The 19,379-nt window shown below is 39.2% G+C and overlaps 1 protein-coding gene across 2 annotated transcripts in view; it reads left to right on the top strand.

Annotated features, from left to right (window-relative positions):
* The window catches only part of Trio (trio Rho guanine nucleotide exchange factor), a 333,690-nt gene that overhangs the window by 1,167 nt on the left and 313,144 nt on the right, over window positions 1–19,379 (top strand). The window lies entirely within an intron of this gene.

Below are 19,379 nucleotides of genomic sequence, written 5' to 3'. Positions count from 1 at the left end.
GCCAGGCGCGGGAGGATGCAGGCTCTGCGCTGGAGAGCCCAGGAGGGCGGACCAGGTCGGGGCCCCGGAGGGACGGGCGGGCAGAGGGCTGGTGCCGGGTGCTGGTGGCGACCGGGTGCAGGACCGGTGGGTAGCGGACCCTCCTGAGGAGCAGTCTGCGCTGGGGCAGGCGCGCGAGACCGGTGGCTCAGTTTCTAGGTGGCCTCTTTCAAAACCAGCTTCCCAAGATTCGGTGAGATCAGTTGGACAATTCCGGTCACTAGGAGCAATTGCAGCCGGAGGCCTTGGTCAGAGGCAGAAGTTAGTAGTGCCGGTAGATACGTGATTTAGTACTGTCTTCCTCTCCTTTTCTTGTTCTTTGCCAGGCGGGATTATTTTTGATTCATTTTAACGGATTGGTCGTGACTGGGAATGACACACTCCTACTGTAGTGTCGGCTTGGGGTTAATATACTCTCCAGTGCTCCCACTCCTGTGAGGTCCCTGCAGAAAGCAAAGGTTTATGAAAACATTAGCTCCTTCAAGTGGAACTCTTTTCCCATACCCTTTTCCTTTTGTCCCCATCCCCCCTTTCGTGTGTGACTAGCTTGGTAGAGCAGCCCTGTCTTACCTCTTAATAGCAGAGCTATGACGTGTTCCCTTCATGCCCTGAAGCTAAAGTCTAGCCTGTCTTCTTTCTATACCACCTGTCACAAAATAATAGATTCTGCAGAATTCAGCTCCTTTCTGTTAGAAAGTCTCTTTGCCCTGGAGATGGAATTTTTGGTGCTTGTGAGACCAAACTGTCGTATGTCTTTATTATGCATACCTTAGGAATCTCTTCTTTTGCTTGAAGAGCCCCAGAAGACAGTGAGTTGAACTGGACTTCCCAAAAGCTTGTACCCTTTCAGTGTAGCTCTTTCCATGATATGCTTTTCTCTTGGTTGTGTTGCCCTGACTGCCTAGGCTCCTGTTCCAGTTGAATTTGGATCAGAACCATATAATGTTGTTCATTGGCTTGCTTCTTTCTTTCACCCTCCAGAATGACTTAAAATGACTTGACAAACTTCCCTTTCAGTAGTTTGACTTACTGTCAGGAGCCAGGACAGATTTTTAGCAGGCATTCGTACCAGTGTCCCATTCCAGAGGTAATCTGGAATCTTTAAAAAAAGAGCTTTTCCCTGCTGAGCACGGTGGTGCGGTGGCACATGTGTGTAATCCCAGTGGCTTGGGAGGCTGAGGCAGGAGGATCTCAAGTTCAAAGCCAGCTTCAACAATGTTGAAACACTAAGCAGCTTATGAGCCCCTGTCTCTAAATAAAATACAAAATAGGTCTGGGGATGTGGCTTAGTGGTCAAGTACTGCTGAGTTCCTGCCCCCTCCAAAACAAAACAAACAACAACAACAACAAAAAGCTTTTCTCTGTTTTGGGCAGCTTTGAATCCCTGCTCTAGATCTTGGCTGTAAGGTCTAGGCTTGGGATGTCTAGCAGAGGGTAGAGAAGGGCTGATAGGTTGGATATGTAGGCATGGAGTTTGAACTGTCAGGACAGAACAAGCAGGAGGGCCCTGGGTGGAGACCTCGTCTGGGAGACAGGGGCCTCCTGGGTAGTTTTGATTGAATGTGGTTGCTGAAGATAGGAAGCAGCCAGGTCTATCTGTACAATCTAGCTTTCTTTCCTAAGATACAGAAACAGAAAATAGGTTTTTATTGATGGAGAGGAAAGATAAGGGTGTGAACCTCTTTTCCAGAGTGTTTTTGAGCCCAGTTCTTGAGATTGACAAAGTGCTGTAGTTGAGGGCTTTTCTGTCAGTTGTCTTTCCTTTCTCAGCCAGAAAACTCTGTTTGCTCTGCTGTCTTTTCTTTCCTTGTTTTTGCTCCTCCTGCATTAAATTTATATTTAATGCCACAGATTGAAAACTAGTACCCATGTTTGGTTGACAGAAGGAGAGAGACTTTAGTGTAATAGAACTTTTAAATAACTAGAGCAGTTCAAAAATAGAGCTGCTGTGTGATTTCTCCATTAGAAGAAGTGTTCAAGCAGAGTTGCTGCCACTTGCCAAAATTTGGAATTGGGTGCTGGGGAGATGATGCCTGCTCTAAAGTGTCTTTCAGGGGGATGACTGGGTTTTTTTTTTCTTTTTTGTTTTTTTCCCTTTCTCTGAACTTTGTGGTTCCCTTTGAGCCCCAGCACTTATACATTTTTCTCCATTTTTTTCCTTATTTATTTTATTTTTCAAATTTATTTGTTCTTTTTAGATATACCTGACAGAGTGTATTTTGACATATACATTATATAGAGTATAACTTATTCTAATTAGGATTGTTCTCCATTTTTCTTTGGGTTTCAAAGCAGTGGTTGACCTTCCCTTCTGCTCTCAGTCACCTGCATCCACCTCACTTAAGGTCTGAGCCCTTATGCTGTCATTTTATTCTCTGGTCTAGAAACTTGGTATTCATTTTGACAATCCAGACCACTCATTTATAGAACTGGAACATAGTGCCAGTTAGTGTTAAAGTGGGTTAGAAGTTGAAAGATGAGTGATTGTGTGGGAAAGGGCAGCCAAAGATTTTCTGCAAGTGTTAGTGGATTTGAACTTCATATTTATTTCTCCTTTGTACAGAGCTCAGCACTGAATAAGATAAAGCAGATTTCAAAGCAAAAGCAAAAAGTAAAATTAAAAAAAGCAAACAAACAAAATGATGTTATAGAAATGAGCTAGTCGTCCCCCCTGCCCCTCCTCCCCTCGTAGTTTACAGTTGAGGAATCACATTCTTAAGGAGGTTGTGTGAGTGGAATTTGGTAGAGGAGGGGTTAGGGCCAGGAAGCTCACCCTGGATTCTGGCCCTTGATTCTGGTGCTCTTTCCCGGATGCTTCGCATGGCCAGGACGTTGCTTACATTAGTTCTCAACCCCACTGGGACCAATCACTTTTATTGCTAATCTATTTTGGGGCCTTGTTCTTGTGGCAATAAATCACTCTTTCAGAGTTCCCTGTTTAACCTTGCAAGAGTATGTGTGCAGGGGTGCTTACATAAATGCATTATTTTTAACCTGCCTGGCATGCTTTAGATGGGCCTTAAATAAATGTGTGGAGAATGAAAGTTTGTGGTTATTCTGAAGCCATTGTGCTGAGTTTCTTTCTTATTAAATTTTATTCTCCAGCTTCTAGCTAGAGACCCTTACTTTTCAAAGAACACATGAAGAGAATCAAGTCTGTGACTTTTTGAGAGAGCAGCACACCTTTCCATGTTTTGATATGATGGTTTCCTTATGGAGTATTAGGGAAGCTTTTCTTCATATTTATACTCTTAGCACCATTTAAGTGGCTAGCCTTCAAACTTGCTATGTGACTGTTAATATTAGAGGCCTGGAAGTTTTGGTCATAATGCAATAATTACTCTAATAAGCACTAGAGTAATTATTATATTATGAAATAGGTTCTTGGTATCTCAATAAAAAGGTGAGCTAAAAAAATGTTGTTTGATAGTGAATATTGGCTTCTCCTTTTTAGATGGCACAGTCAGGTTCAGTTTTAGAGGAAAGCAAGATTTCTAAAAATAATCAGGCTATAAGTTACTTTCCAGAAATCAAAGAAGAGCAGTAAAATAATCATTGAAAGAAGCTTTTCATTGAAACCTTGTAAACTGGCTTATTGATGTGGAATGTTGTATTTTATTCATTTGTAATTTAACCATCCAAGATCAAGTGAAGATTTAAATAAAGCCATTTTAACCATTTCAATAATTAACAAAGACTTAAATGAAGCCAATGGCAATGTTCACAGTGAAATGTGGTTTCAATATAGTCTTTAAATGTATGTTAAAAATATGTAGTTGGGATAATGTTTAATTTTTATGATACATTTGGAATTTGTTCCTAACTGAAAGTGAGAGGTGTGTTGGAAGCTGTCGTGATCTCAACCAACTAGATTTAATATTTATTTTGTTTAATTACTTGACTTCTACTGAGAAAGTAAAATTTTATGTAATGTCTTTGGCAGAATCCCAGTGAAAAGTCAAATTCTTAATAGCCACACTTTCTGCGTACTAACCTAGGCTGATAGGGATAAGCTATGTTTTACTGTAAAAAGCAAATTTACTTCCTTCATTCTTCCTCAATCTCTAATGAATTGGTTTTTATTTCCTTATGTGCATTGTCTTGACAAATTTTTAATAGTGCCACTGGCAGGAAGTCAGCTACTCAAAGGAAAGTGAAGAAAGGGATTTGAATGAGAATCCCACTGAATTCTGGTAGAAAGCATAGTGTGCTCTGAGGTCCCTTCTTTCATTCTTGCCTCTCCCCTCACTCCAGTATACTTGGCTGAACTGACAGGGGTGACTGAGTGATTTGCCTTGTGGATAGGATGCTGTCTGTTATCCCTTCTCAACCCCTTTAAGCTGAGGAAAGCAGAGGACAGCATGGACCCACAGTGGGAGCAGGGTTGAGTGGGTTTGGATGGTGCAGCCAGAGTCTCTTTTGCATTTCTAGATTCTTCTGAGGAACTGATTATCTTCTGAGCTGTAGGAAAGGAATGAACTTGAATGGGGGACTTGTGCTCATTGAGCTTCCACTTAGGAATTCTGGCTGCTTTGTTTGTTCTGGAGCCATTTGGAAATGCCTGTGTCCCTGCCTCTGAACTGAGGGAAAAGCAACACAAGGGAATGGGAAAAGGCCCTGGGAGGTTTTCCTCTGTTGCTCCTTCCCTTTCCTGTTCCTGCCTTGAGGTAGGCCCCTGGTCTTAGACCTCTTTACCCCTAGAGCAAGCCTTGGCTTCTCACAACAGATGCCTCGCCCCTGCCAAACCCCCACTTCACTCCCTCTTTGCTCCGTTTATTAAGATGAAACAGAAATCCCTGACTAGATCCCTGACCATCTCCAGTGTGGTCTCTCAGCTTTTTTGTTATTAATCTTTATATGCAGGCATTCCTGTTTTTGGAAAATCTCACATTTAATGGTTAGCAAGTATATGCATACTCATTTTCACTTCTCATTCAATAATGGAAACAGTTTGCTTCCTTTGTTGTTACCTTAATCTCTTTTTTTTCTGTTGCCTCACCATGTAAAGAAGCCCCTTGAAACCCGAATTATGAGCCACCTCCCCTGAGGGAAAGATTGTACATTACAGGAAAGAAAGCCTGAATGACTTCACACAGGAGGTGGAGGGAGTGGAGCTGCAGAAAGAAGTTGGCTTTGAGGCTTTTCCTTCATGAGACTTCGTAGTGAGTAGAATATTTAGTCCAGCAGCAGGTGAAGATGTCAGACCTCTTTTGGTGATAAATGTACTTGAATTTTAGATAACTGTTTTAATTAGTCACATGCATACTCTTGCCTGCTAGGGAGAATTGCAGAGTCATGTATAGAGCAAGTGTGATATTTTGGAAGCATCATCCTGTTTGGGTTTTGTCATAACTATGTACATTTTAGCAGTTACACAGATGTTGAAAGCTCTCCTGAAAATATAGTCAACATAAACCCTAGATTCCAGGTCTAGAGTATTCTAGGTTAACAGTGTCCATGACAATACATCAGGCTTATTTTCTTAGCAGCCTGTATCCCTGTAGGGATGAATTGTATATGGTGTCTATTCAGAAGGGGTTTTCATAAGTGGTGGCGATTTGTCCTAGCAGCTGTATGACCCTCCTTTTTCCTCAGTTCCAGGAAAGAGGCTGCTGGGAAGGGCTAGGGATTCTTTGCTGTTGGTTGTTAAAAGTAAAACAATATAGCTGTGAATAGATAAGCTGTAATGCATCAGTTCAGTAAATGCTGAGTGAGAGAAAGAGTCCAAAAAGTATGTTCCATTTATATATGACATTCACAAAAAGAGCTGTAGTAACAGAACAGATTGGTGGTTGATTGCCAGGAGTTGGGGTGGGAGAGTGGTTGCAGAGGTGCAATGGGAGGGGCTGCTGGGGATGATGGAGTTATACTGTGCACACGTGTGTGCGCGCGCACACACACACACACATACATATAGCCAGTTTAACTATTATTTTAAAATATAACATTAAAAAAAGGCCAACAGCTGAGAGAAAAATGTTTTTTACAAATTTAAGAAATATATATATATACACACACACACACACACACACACACACACACACACACATAATTAATAAAAGGCTTAATCAAATAAGAAGCAAAAGGATTATAGATATACAATTCACAGGACAAATGGCCAACAAATATTCAGCTTTACTAGCAATCAAAGAAATGTAAATAGAAAAAGTGAGATACCAGAACAAAACAACAACAACAACAAGCCCCAAAGCCAATATTAGTAATTTCTCTAAGTAAACTTTAACAAAATTGAATTATTGGGGCTGGGGTTATGGCTCAGCTGTAGAGTGCTCGCCTAGCCTGTATGAGGCCCTGGTTTCGATCCTCAGCACCACATATAAATAAATAAAATAAAGGTATTATGTCCAACTACAACTAAAAAATAAATATTTAAAAATTTGAATATTTTGGAAAGATCTTTCTATTGATTTGAAAGTTATTTCTCACATTGCCATATGTAGGAGTAAAGTTTCTATGACTGCGGAAGTAACGTAGAGAAATTTTAAAGATGGGTATGGGGAAATAAAGATAACTTTCCTGGGATTCCATGAGAGTGTCACCTTGAGAATCCATCTGGCTTGTAAGGCAAATCCACTACTTATAGCACAAATGAATGATCTTTAGATAGGGACAGTCATCATTTCTGCTGCTTTAAAGTCTGAAGGATTCTTTCACTGATGATTTTTGCTGCTGTTCATATAGAAAAAACAAGTAACACAAGTAACACATACAGTATGTGCCTGAGTATTCCTAGCATTAAAGAAGGACTTTCTAGGAATGTATTTTATTTTGGGGGAGGGTTGTTCCTTCATTAGTGATGTGTGTGAGATCATTGCCCTCTGTTCTTGGGCCTTCTGGTATGTAGTTGACTTTGTAGGCACCTATTTCACAGTGTTCATATTAGTGAATGGATATACAAAGTGCCTGTTCTCCTTTTTAAGACTTTAAACCATAAAAATGAAAAATTAATCTTGAACTTGCAAAAAGCATAATTCACATTTAGAAATATGGCCTGCCACTATTTTTAAATAGGGATTGTGTGCTTGGTTTTTCTTGGTGTGTGTGTGTGGGGGGGTATTAGTCTGTATATACCTTGAAAAATCATAAAATACCCCACTTTGGAACTCAGTGAAGTAGGGGCTTCAATGCAAAAAGGAATGAATGTAGCAGAGACTGATATTTGAAATCTATTTTAAAAGAATTCATTTTTCTGGTATATATAAAGTGACTTGCAAATGCCATGGATGCTTTATGGCAAAATGCTTTAATTATAATTCGAAAATCATGCATGTGGATGTCTTTAAGATGTTGGTCAAAGTAGTATGTGTTTGTGTGTGTGTGTGTGTGTGTGTGTGTGTGTGTGTAGTTGATTTCCATTGTTTGTTCATTTTCTTCCACTTCCTCTTCTCCCACTGATTCATCATCATCCTCATGACCCCAGTGGTTCTTGCTACCTTTATTGCTGCTGTGATTGAAGAACTACTCTGCACTTGTGAGAGTGCACTCTTGGGTAATTTGGATTTTGAAAGTTTTAGGTTTTTTAACTTGCATTTTTTTATATCATTTTGTTCTTCGTGATAGGTGTGTTACAGTCTGAAGGACTAACACAAAACTTTATTTTTGTATAACTTACTAATTTAACTTTTAAATGATAAGGGCCCAAAGTATAATTTCTCTTGTTTATTCTGATGCTACCTCACAAATATTGGGAAACAGTGCTTTGATCAGAATGTTATAAGATAAAATATTTCTATTTAGCTAGTCTCACTCAATAGTGTCTCAACATAATAGAAGTTTTAATAGAAGATTAATAGGAGACCACAGAATAATAGGAGAGAACCACAGAATAATTTTAATAGAAGATAGACCACATATAAAGATAGACCACATGTAAAGTTTAAGTTGCCTTATATTTTGATATTCAAAAATCTGGAGTAAATTTCTCATTAATCTAATGCTAAGTAAGTTTTGTTTGTAGGTGCCTTTTTACAAAATTTAAATTTATGATTATGGGAAATTCTTTCCTGTGTTCACTATACTTTTTCAATACCATAGTGATGATAGCTAACATGCAAAGACCTTTAACTAGTAAAAAGCTTGCATGGGCAGGACATATTTCACACTTTCATTTTAGAGTCATTTCACCTCCATCTAAATTTTGTTGCACTTGTCCTAATGGATTGTAGACCAGGAGCCTAGAGAACTGGTGCTAATTTGATTGTTTCCAGGCCATTCATTTTCTTGCCTTGCCATTTCAGGTCAATGCATCCTGATAGGTCACCCACAGGAGAGCAGCTTCTCACAGGAGAGGCTTCACTGTAGTCGCTTACTGCCAGCATTTTGTTAGCTGGTATATTTAAATATTTCTTCCCCAGTGTTTAATTGCAAAATTTGCAGGATTCATTGTTAGATATTTCTTTTATGTCTTGGTTTGGTAGAATATTTATACTTTTTGGTTGCTGAGTTTGCAGTTGAGTTTATCTTGTTTGGGAAATCGGACCTGTCCTCTCAAGAGAGCTGGAAATCTTAGACTTTGAACCCTGTGCAGGGTTGAGTTGGAATCTGTAATAGATTACCTGTGGTAACCTGCAATGTGGATCTGTGGCCCATGGCCTATTTTTTTTGGCAAGTGCAGTCCTATGGTGGGATGTCCCTCTCCATGCATAATCTTGCTACCCTTGCTACCCTTTAGCAGCCAGGGAGCAGAGTGAGAGGCCAGGACCAGTCATCAGAGATGAGGTGACACCTTTTGTGTCACCTTAAAATAGGGACATTCAGAAAGAAACAATGTGCTTGCAGTATCATAGGATGACATTTAAAATACTGTGTTTATTTCCTGTTCTTCAAAAATGATTACTGTCAATCTTGTCCTTCAAGAAAATCTGGTAAAATCTTTCTTTTTTAAAAAAATCTCTACCACTGCCACAGCTAATCACCATTTAAGTGCCAATGATTTACCAGGTATTGTGTAGGGAATTTTTATATACTTCTTTTGTGGACTCACACTCCCCACCCCACCCCCCACCCCCTTCAGCAAGCAGGTGGATGCTATTTCTGTGTTATGGATGAGTCTTGTCAGCTTCTGCTGAGGGTAAATGACCTGCCCTAGATTGTTCTTCTTCTAAAGGCCACAGCTGGGATTAGACACAGGGCTCCTAACACAAAGCTCTCTCGTGTCCTTTTTCTCCTTGATGAAGTAGTCCAGGTAAGGGATGACCCTCACTCTATACAGCTTCCCACAGAACCCTGTATTGTCACTTAAAAATCTTTAAAGTTGAATAAATTCAGCAATGTATATCCTTGTGTGTTGAGAACCACAGCTATAATTTTCTAGTCTCATACCAAATAAAAATTGAATGAAAGATTCAAGGATATAGCCAATATTTTTCTCATGTTTGTTTGGGCCCTGTACTTTAGTTTCTGTGACTTCCTTCTTCTCACCTAATTAAAACTTATGTTACTTTTACATAAGTAATCCTAGTAGTCCCAGCTTTTCAAGTGAGGTGTGTTGGCCATGTTAAGTTTTACTGTCCCGTACCTGTCTCTGTCTGGGTTGGAACCTTGGTTGAAGTGTTGTTCCTCTGTTTCCTTGGCTATCTGGAATGAGTCCAAGCGTTGGGTGGGAAATCCGAGCATTGGCTATTGGCGTTGGGGATTGGAGTATGGGAAGGGCTGGGGAGGGACATTTCTTAGCCCATTGCTGTGTGACACATTATGAAGTTTACCAGGACTTTCTTTCCAACTTAGGAAAGAAATGGGAGGACAGTAAGGACAGGAGGCTGCCAAGCTGCTTTTCCAGGACAGTTTAGTGAAGTGGGTGTGGTAATTCCTGGCCTCTCTATATATAGTTATTTTGTTGCAGTCACTCATTATTTTGCTGTTATTCATCAAAGTGAGGCAAGTGGATGATATTACATTGTAATGGTGGGGAGGAGGGTTGTTTCCCTCTGTCCTCTTTTTAGTGAGACAACTCTTAGGCACCTGTTTTAAGTTTTCTGTTTGTGGGATGCATTTTCACCAGTCACACCTCCTGTAGTCTCCCTCATAATCAGTAGATAGCATGAGTTTTTTGGGATCTTAAGCCTTTGTTTCTTAGCATCATGTTTAGACTGGAACTAATTTTCTGTTTTTACATGAGTCTTTCCATGTATAACTCACATTTACCTTAGAGTTTTAATAGAAGATAGACCACATATAAATCAGAAGGTATATTGCACTCTAAAAATTTGTTTCATTTCCTCTTTGTTTGCTCTAGGAGTTTCTAAAAGTTCCAGTTTTTTTTTTTTTAACTTGGGTGTAAGTCTTAGTTTTTGAAAATTTTTAAAATTTAGAGAATAGAATTGGAGTGTTGTTTAGTGTGAAATTGTGGGTTGCTTTTGACCCAATATTGTAGTATATCTTTTATTTTAAACTAACAGAGCTGGTGTGAAGTTCAGATTCATATCAGCTTAGTTTAATTGTGACTTCACTGTATAATTGTTGGCTGTTGAGTTGGTTTATGTCTTCATTGCTGATTACATTTGACGTTTTTAAATTTTTTTGGAAGGGGAGGGAACTTTATTTTGAGAAACCAGAACACATTCAAAGAAGCAAGAGCATTGTTACTATTTTATCATGGTTGCTTTCTCTCTCTCTCTCTCTCTCTCTCTCTGTGTGTGTGTGTGTGTGAGAGAGAGAGAGAGAGAGAGAGACTTTTGCTATGGTTATAGGTACATAATTTACTTTTTGTTTCTGAACCATTTGAAAGTAAGTTACAAAATGGTTTGTTATGCATTTCTAAGAGCAAGGACATGTTCTTACATATTGATCAAGATCAGGAAATTAATTTTAATTCAATATAATCATCTTAGTCTACTGAAATTTTACTGATTATCCCAGAATTGCCCTTTTTAGCAATTAAAAAAAAAAATGATAGTATGGGATCAGGACCACACATTGCATTTGGTTGTCATTTCTCTTTGGTTTCCTTTAATTTAGAATATTTCCTCAGTTTGTTTCCCTCGTCTTGGCATTTTTGGAGATTACAGACAGGTTATTTTGAATGCCATCTCTGGGTGAAGGAGGCATGACTCCTTAGGCCTAGATTTAGGCCATGCATATTTGGCAGAAGTGTCATGTCATTGCCAGAGTATCACATCAGGATGCACAATACCAGCTGTCCCACTGTGGTGATGATTACTTTTATCACTTGGTTCAGGTGGTGACCAACAGGCCTCTCTACTGTATTTGTACTTTTGTCATTAGTTAGCATTTTGTGGAGAGCTAATCTGAGACTGTGTGAAATCCTCTTTTCTTCCTTATTTCATAGTTGTAGCATCTGTTAGTGATCCTTGACCAGATAGATCACTTACTGCTGTGATGGTTGCCAATGGTGACTGTTTTCTGACTTCACCACTTTTTCTATATTTAATGGGTTTTCCTTCTGCTCAACTTATTTATGTAAGTATGCCCTCATAAATTTCCGTTTTAAGCAATGAATTAAATCCTTTGCTATCGTTATTTAGTTTGTTGTCCAAATTGTCTGAAATTGACCAGTGGGAATCCCTTCAGCCTGGCTTCTTTATCTTTTGTAACATAGCTTCATAATTTTTTATTTTATTTTTTTTAGCACATTAAAACTTTCTGACAGAGTAAGCAGTTCAGGGATGTCTTATATTTCCCTTGCCCCAACCCTGAGATAAAGCATTTCTTCAGAGACCCCTGGCTCATTTTGCAGAGAGGGGTCATTGCTACAGAGGTGCATTGCATCTAGAACCCTTTCAGTGAAAGAGCTAGGAATGAGGTATACATATACACAAGCATATATATGCACATGCTTCTACACAATTATATAGATGCACACAGACTGAGATCTCTTTCCATACCTATCTGTCTTTAATAAAAACCCTTTGTTTATTCTCATGCTTCCAATTTCAGTCCTGCTCCACAGGGTGAATTTTAGTCTCTTTCCATGTTTGTACTTCCTCTCTGACAGTGATAAATATGGCTCCCCTTACCTTCAATATCTTTTTTACTCCATCATAGAATACATGGAAAGTAATTTCAGAATGCTAGCCTATCCCAAGGCAATCATGAACTTCCATCTTGAGGTTCAAACTGTTCAAATCAGCAGTTAGTGGTCAGCTTCTGTTTAGCTCAGGGCCTTGTAAGTTAGTCATCCAAACAAAATAGATGAAGTAATGCTCAGCATCTCCCCCAGAGGCATGTTAAGAGAAGAGCTGCCAGACTCCATCAACAGCTTACTTTCTGGTGATGTTGAAGCACAAAATAAAAAAATAAATAGTCTGGAAAGAAAGGGATGTTAATTCCTAAAAGGTAATTTATAAAAATGATACCTGTTGTTGGAAGAAGTTTATAGTTTTCATGACAGCGTACTAATTGCCAAAGAGAAGAAACAAAAAGGAAATTGTTGAGCTATTAGGACTGGATAAGGAGGTATCTGTAGGTGAGAGACTGATGGTGTCCGGTTGAGCCCATCTTTTCTCAGGAATCCAGTTCATTCTATAAGGAGGGGAAGAGGCTGAGTTAATGTGTTGAAGTCATGAGTCATGACTTGAAAGAGTGTTGCTTTTTGCCCTCCATTGTATTTCTTCCTAGAAACCATTTAATGCAATGATGTTTCTGCTTTGGTATGGGATTTCTGAGGGGTGTGGGTATATGTGCATGTGCACGTGTGTGCATTTGGTTCCAGAAATTAAGGAAGAGTGGGTAAGATCTTATGTTACAAGTAAAGTATTTGCTGTTCTGTGTGTTTTGTTTTTAACATTAACTGATGACATTGAACATGGGCCCCTGATTTTTGGAGATAGGTTCAATTTTTATAGATTGTGTTCTATACTTTCCATAAATGTCCTCATAATCATTAGATTGTGTTCTTGAAAATTTGGCCTTGTATTTCTAGCAGGCTTTCTTATGACTAGACATTTTTACAAGAAAGGAGAATCAAATTTGCTATTAATATTTTAAAAGGGAAAGACTTTTGATATTTAGAAAATTTGGAGAGCAAATTTGGAGCTGTCATGAATTGGGGAAGAATGATTACTAATTTGGAGATGATGGAGATGTCCTGAAACTAGGCAACGATGATGGCTTCACAACAGTGTGAATATACTAAAGACCATTGAATTGTACTCTTAAATGGTGAAATTTATAGTATGTAAATTACATACCAAAAAGAAAAAGAGGGCATTGCTAAATTTGGAACTCATTTCAGATTCTTAAATAGCTTTAGTTATTGAGCTACTACTAGGTATCAGCTACTTAATTTTCTTGGCTCCCTGCAAGATGGTAGTGGCATCTAGTTTTATACTGAAGGAAATAGAGCTCAGAGTTGTTGTTTGTTTGTTTGTTTTAATAGGTGCATATTATACAGAATAATGGGTATCATTGTGGTATATGCATAGATACAGAAAAAATGTAATCGGTCTCCAATACCTCCCCCAACAGAGAGTTTTTTTTTTTTTTTTTTTTCACTTGCTTCAGATCAGGTAGCTATTTGGGGACATACTCAAGGTCACTAAATGCACAAAGGTCTTCTACTCAAGGTATGCAAGATTCCTGAGTATACGCAGGACTTTACCTGATGATGGTTTCATATTCTCTGACTAGGGTCAGCTTAAGCTCAGTAGTTACTTCCTCACATTGGACTTTCCATCCATCGTATTCTCTGACATGTGCCTCACACTGAGGTATTTGACTCCATTTAGGGAGTTTTCTACCTTTTTGTTGGTGTCAGAGAACAAAAAAATTAAAAAATTTAAAAAAATATAAAGTCACTCATTTGAAGGAGGGGATTATGGAGAAGATTTGATATTCAGTTGCTATATGTGGTGGCATATTTGGGCTTTTGTAGACCAACTTGAATTAACTTTTTACAAAGTCTCAGTCAGAAAGATATTTAGGTTCCTACAGATTGTCTCAGACCTGATGGTGTATTTTGGGTTAGTGAAGGGCACATCTGAGAGAGGTGAAAGTGAGGATACTTTAGTTTTCCTACAAACATTTTGGGGAGTTGAAGGTAAGATGCAGCTTTCTGCTGTTTCCTATTGAAAATAATTTTAACATGGAACATTATAGCTATTCCTACTAGTGCAAGTTTTGTGTCCTTGGATATTGGAGTCACCTCTGCTCACTAGCATGACAGCTAAGGTATAGAATATGATTCCAAACAGAAAATATATTAATTTGCATAAAATCATATGCACTCTATTGGAAGGATTTTCATTGTGCCTGTTTTAGAATTGAGCTGACATTTCATCTACCGTATTTTGGCACAACTTAAAATGAGACATCTCTCAAGGAAGACAAATTTGTGTAGCTTTGAATTTACTTTTGGGCATTGTCCCTGACAGAAACGAACCACCCAAAACTTTTGTTCTTGTAACATTTTGAAACTTTCTTAAAGACACATAAAGCAGGTTGCAGTTTGTCATCTGGGTAGAGTGAAAGGGATTTTTAGTTTGAAGGACTAGAGCCTCTTAGCTCAGAGCCTGAGCCTCCTGCTGGGTAAGTGACCTTCTTATGATGTTTGGTCTGTCATCTTTGTCTCTCAGGTCCAAATGCCCAGCTTAGAATTAGTTAGCACTTGAAGTGGTTTTCATCTTCAAAGGACATTATGGGCATTATTTAATATACATGACACTATAATGAATGAGCTGTTTATCCCCGAGCAGCGTCAGTATGCAGGTGCCATCCAGCTGGAGAAGACAAAAATAATATTCTGTCCAGTGGGAGTTTAGTCTAAAGAGGCAAGATGATTAGGCACATTCTCTCTTTTGGCCTATTTTAAAAATGTGCTGGGGAATAATATAGAAATTAAAATTAAAAGAAATGATCAACTAGCTTAAGTCTATATAATTGAAATTGCCCTCAAGGTGAAAATGAAATTTGAGATGCTCTTAAAAAGACATCATGTATTAGTCATCAATGCACACAGTACTTATCCTGTGATACAGGTGAGAATATCAATGAGACTAGGGCAGAATCACTCTCAGTTTTTTCCTTAAGGTCTTCATCCTTTTCTGCCACCAAACTTTCTTTCTATTTGTATGGTCTAGGATGGTGCTTTGTAACCAAGTCACATGTGAGTCCCAAACATGCTTTTTTTTTTTTTTTTTGTCCAAGGGATTGAACCCAGGGGCACTTAACCACTGAGCCATTTCCCCAGAGGCCCCCTGCTTACCTTATTTTTTTAAGTTTTGAGATAGGGTCTCACTAAGTTGCTGAGGCTGGCTTTGAACTTGTAATCCTCCTACCTCAGCCTCCGCTGGGATTACAGGTGTGCACCACTGTATCTGGCCCAGATCAGCTTACTCACCTTAGCAGGGCCAGGTCAGGCCCGAGGGAGACATGGACTTCTTGCCCTATCACATTGCTCTTCTCTGTGTCCCATGATCTTGCAATTGTGGGTTTTTGGGTTTGCTGGTCCCTTCTCTTCATGGTTTTCCTTTCTGACACACCTCAAACATCCTTATGTTTGGGAAACTATATTGTCTATCCATCCCTCCTCCTGGGGCCTGTTGGTATTGGTGTGGCACCTTGTGTAGAGCTGGATTCTGGTTCCTTTGGATTGTAATTGTTTCTTTACTTGTGTCAGCTGATGTGGCCTCTAACACTAGTGCTGGCCCCCCAAAGAAGCACAATTAGCAATTAGTATGTGCACATTAGTATGTGCACATTAGTATGTGTAAATTAGTTGATTTACACCTGTGGTTTCTTAATTCAGACTGTTAGAATATCATCTGGAAAGTTTTTTTTTTTGTTTGTTTGTTTTAAATATAGATTCTCTAGAAATTCTGATATAGTAGTTTTAGAATAGGGTCCTGGAATCTGTATTTTGAAAAACACCCTATTGATAATTCAGATGCATAGTTAGGTTTAGGAACCATCAAATTATGCTAAAGTGTATGTATTAGTTTTAGGTTATGGGATTGTATTAGTCTGTTTGCTGTTACTACTATAACAAAATATATGAGGCTAAGTACTTATCAAAAAAAAGAAGTTGATTTAGCTCATAGTTTTGGAGGCTGAAAGTCCAAACTATATAGTGTTAGTTCTAGTGAGGTTACCTTTCCCCATTACATGGCAGTGGCATCATAATGAGAGCACACTGGAAAGAGAGATCACATCGCCACACAGAAAGGCAGATTGTAATTCAGGGATCACACTTACTCTCATAGTAACTTGCTCTCACAAGGCTTAACTCAGGGCCCCATGAAAACTGCATTAATCCCTTCTGAGGGCAGTGACCCCAGTGACCTGAGGACCTTCTACTAGGCCCCACCTTTTAAAGGTCCACTACCTCCCAATATCACTACATGGAGGACTGAGCCTTCAACACTTGAACCTTTCAGTGACAAAGCCATAGCTGGGACCATGACCCGCCTAAGGTGTCTTAAGGGCAATTTATAGAATCCTTTCATTTATACACGTGGGACAGATAGAGTGGATACAGGTCATTTAGGATGGGGACATGCTTTGTGAAGGAGCAGGCCTGGCTCATAAAGCTCTCTGCTCAGTGAGCAGACTGAAGGCAGAATTTGAAGTCATTGTGTTGCCATAGAGATGTTTTGTAGTGTTGAAGGAGATTAGGGAAATCGCATTGTAAATTATCAGAACAGATGCCTTCCAATTTAACACTTGCCTAGACCATGTTCTTTACAGATACTAAAAAAACACTGAATATATTGATTCTTTGACCTTTTACCTGTAAAAATGACAGAGTTCAGATTAGCTAAGATCTAAACTAGGTAGTAAATATGCCACAGAGCAGCACTATATGGTGGTGGTGTAAGATACAGGTGGTATTTAAGACCTTTTAGGAGTGACCTCTTTAATTTTGCTCTTAGAACCCACATGCAGTTTGCCCCCCAATCCTGTTGACAGATTTTATACTTTTTTAAAAATAATTATCATCGTTATTATTGCAGGACTTGGGATTGAACCCAGAGCTGTGCACATATTAGACATACATTCTACATTGAGTTACACCCCATTCCTCTCCTTTCTTTTTTTTTTTTAATATTTATTTTTAGTTTTCAGTGGACACAAGATCTTTATTTTATTTTATGTGGTGCTGAGGATTGAACCCAGTGCCCTGCGCATGCCAGGTGAGCGCGCTACCGCTTGAGCCACATCCCCAGCCCCTCCTCTCCTTTCTTATTTTGATAGTACCAGTCAGAAATAATTTGTATCTCCTGACTTTATAGAAATTTCTAGTGAAGAATTATTATATCATTATTGTAGATTCAGGCCACATATTCACTTCCAAAGTGTTTTTTATATGTGATTAGCCAAATAAAGGGTATTTTCTATAAGGAGACCTGTTTGAAAAAAAATTTTTTTTCCTCTTCTAACCTGGGACTGATGTGCATTTCTTAAAGATTTTATCCCTCATGAAGAACAGTGACTGTCTCTTGCAAGGCGCTCCAACTTGACTAGAGTTCTGGCAGATACATACCCCCGTATTGCTTATTATTTATATTGTGAGGCTGACCAAAGTGGATGTGTGCCTAAAATTCTTCAGACTAAGGAGATGACAGTCCTATTGGTGTAACTAAAAAATGCAATAAAACTTAACTTCTTTTTAAGGTACTTGCAGTGACACACATAATTGTTCATTCTCACATGCTGTAAATATTCAAGAATCTTAACAAGCTCTCCCAACATATATTTTTATATGAGTTTTATTTCTCATGTTATATATATGAATAGTTATTTGTAAAATAAATTAACAAGTAAGGTTTCTAGTCTCCAGACAGTCTCTGAGTGCATTTTAAACTGAGTCCAGACATTCCCAGTGGTGGCTACTACTCTGATTCCTTCTCTGCCTACCTAAGTATGCTGTGCTTGTTGCACTGATGGGGGTTCTGATGCCACTTAGCAGTGGGACACAGGCCAGTTACAAGCCTGATTCTGTTGTAAGTAGTAATTTCTTGTTAGGATGATTCATTCAGGTTAACTTAATTAAGTTAAGTCCTTTGATACTTCTGTGTCATTGTCAAATAAATTGTTTCAAAAGGGCTTGGTGATTATATCAAAAAGCATCTGAAAGACAGTCTTAACAGAAGAGTTCAAGCATTACAGGAGCAAGAGAGAAAAATGTGGAAACAAGTCAGTTTCTTTGATGAGCATGTCACACCATACAGCAAGGTTAGCTCAACCTCCTGGTAACTGTCCTGCCACACCAGCTTGAATGAATTAGAATGAAAAATGCCTGATGATTGAGCTATATGACTTGAGGAGAGGCTGTTTGGTTTTGTAAAACATATATCAGTAGTGAGGAGAGACTGACAGTAGTGTCTGCTGTGGAATCTGATGTGTATTAAGGGTAGGAAGGCTCTGTTTCACCCAGGCCTAGGATCTTGTTTCCTGAGATTTAAACAGTGACCTCTCACCAATTGGATAAGTGTTACTTTTGCTCAGGGTATTATCCCAATGGTGTTGATGTGCCCCCCCCCCCCCCATTATTCCCTTGTTTGTCAGTTAGCCCTGCAGGGGAATTTTCCTCATTGAAGTGCCTGTGCTTAAGTTAAATTCAACTCTTCACATACAGGTCCCATGACCTGAAGTGTTGGTGTCATATTGCCTATTGAGTTATTTCAAATACCAAAATGCATAAAGGCCCCTGGGAACCATGGATCTGGAGCACACACACCACAGCAGAATGGCTATTTCCAGTTGGTCTGTAATGCACAGTGGTTGTGGAGGCAGCCATCTCTGTAAGGGAAGGGCACACTCAAAAGAAAATAGATGAATTAAAGCAGTCTCTCCCACCTCATGCTGCTCCTTTAAGCTTCCCAGGAGGTACATCTTACTTTTCTCCTTCCTGTTGACCACCCATCTTTTTAGGGCTCAAAGGGACTTTCCTCTGTTGAGGAGAGTGACTCACCAGAGGTCAGTCTCATTGCCCCAGCCTTTCCAGGCATCCTCATCTGCTCATAAGTAAGCTTTTCCAAAAGGCTCCTGAATGCCAGAAATAGCTGTCACAGATACCCTCCTAGAGAGCTGTGCTCTTACTATTGGTATCGTCCTTAGACCTGTGTGTCTGGGTTTTTAGCCTCCAGAGTCTGTGAAGGCAATGAGAATGGAATGGTTGGGTTGGTAGCTTCTGGGGGCACATTCACTGAATGCAGTCTTGCTGAATTAATGAATGTCTTTCTTCCCTAAGTGGACTCTATCCTTTGTAACCCATCGTTTTCTTGTTTGTTCCTTTTTCCTGCATTTCTTTTATCTTTTGTTCTTTGACCATTTTAGACTGACAGTTATACTAAGGGCCATTGCCCAATTTTGCTAAAGGCAGTCAGAGAGATAGGAGTTGGATTTCTGGGGCAGCAATTTGG

This window comes from Marmota flaviventris, chromosome 5, assembly GCF_047511675.1.
Source record: "Marmota flaviventris isolate mMarFla1 chromosome 5, mMarFla1.hap1, whole genome shotgun sequence".
Classification (NCBI taxonomy): Eukaryota; Metazoa; Chordata; class Mammalia; order Rodentia; family Sciuridae; genus Marmota; species Marmota flaviventris.
Note: the sequence above shows the minus strand (reverse complement) of the source record. Positions and strands in the feature narration are given on the sequence as shown.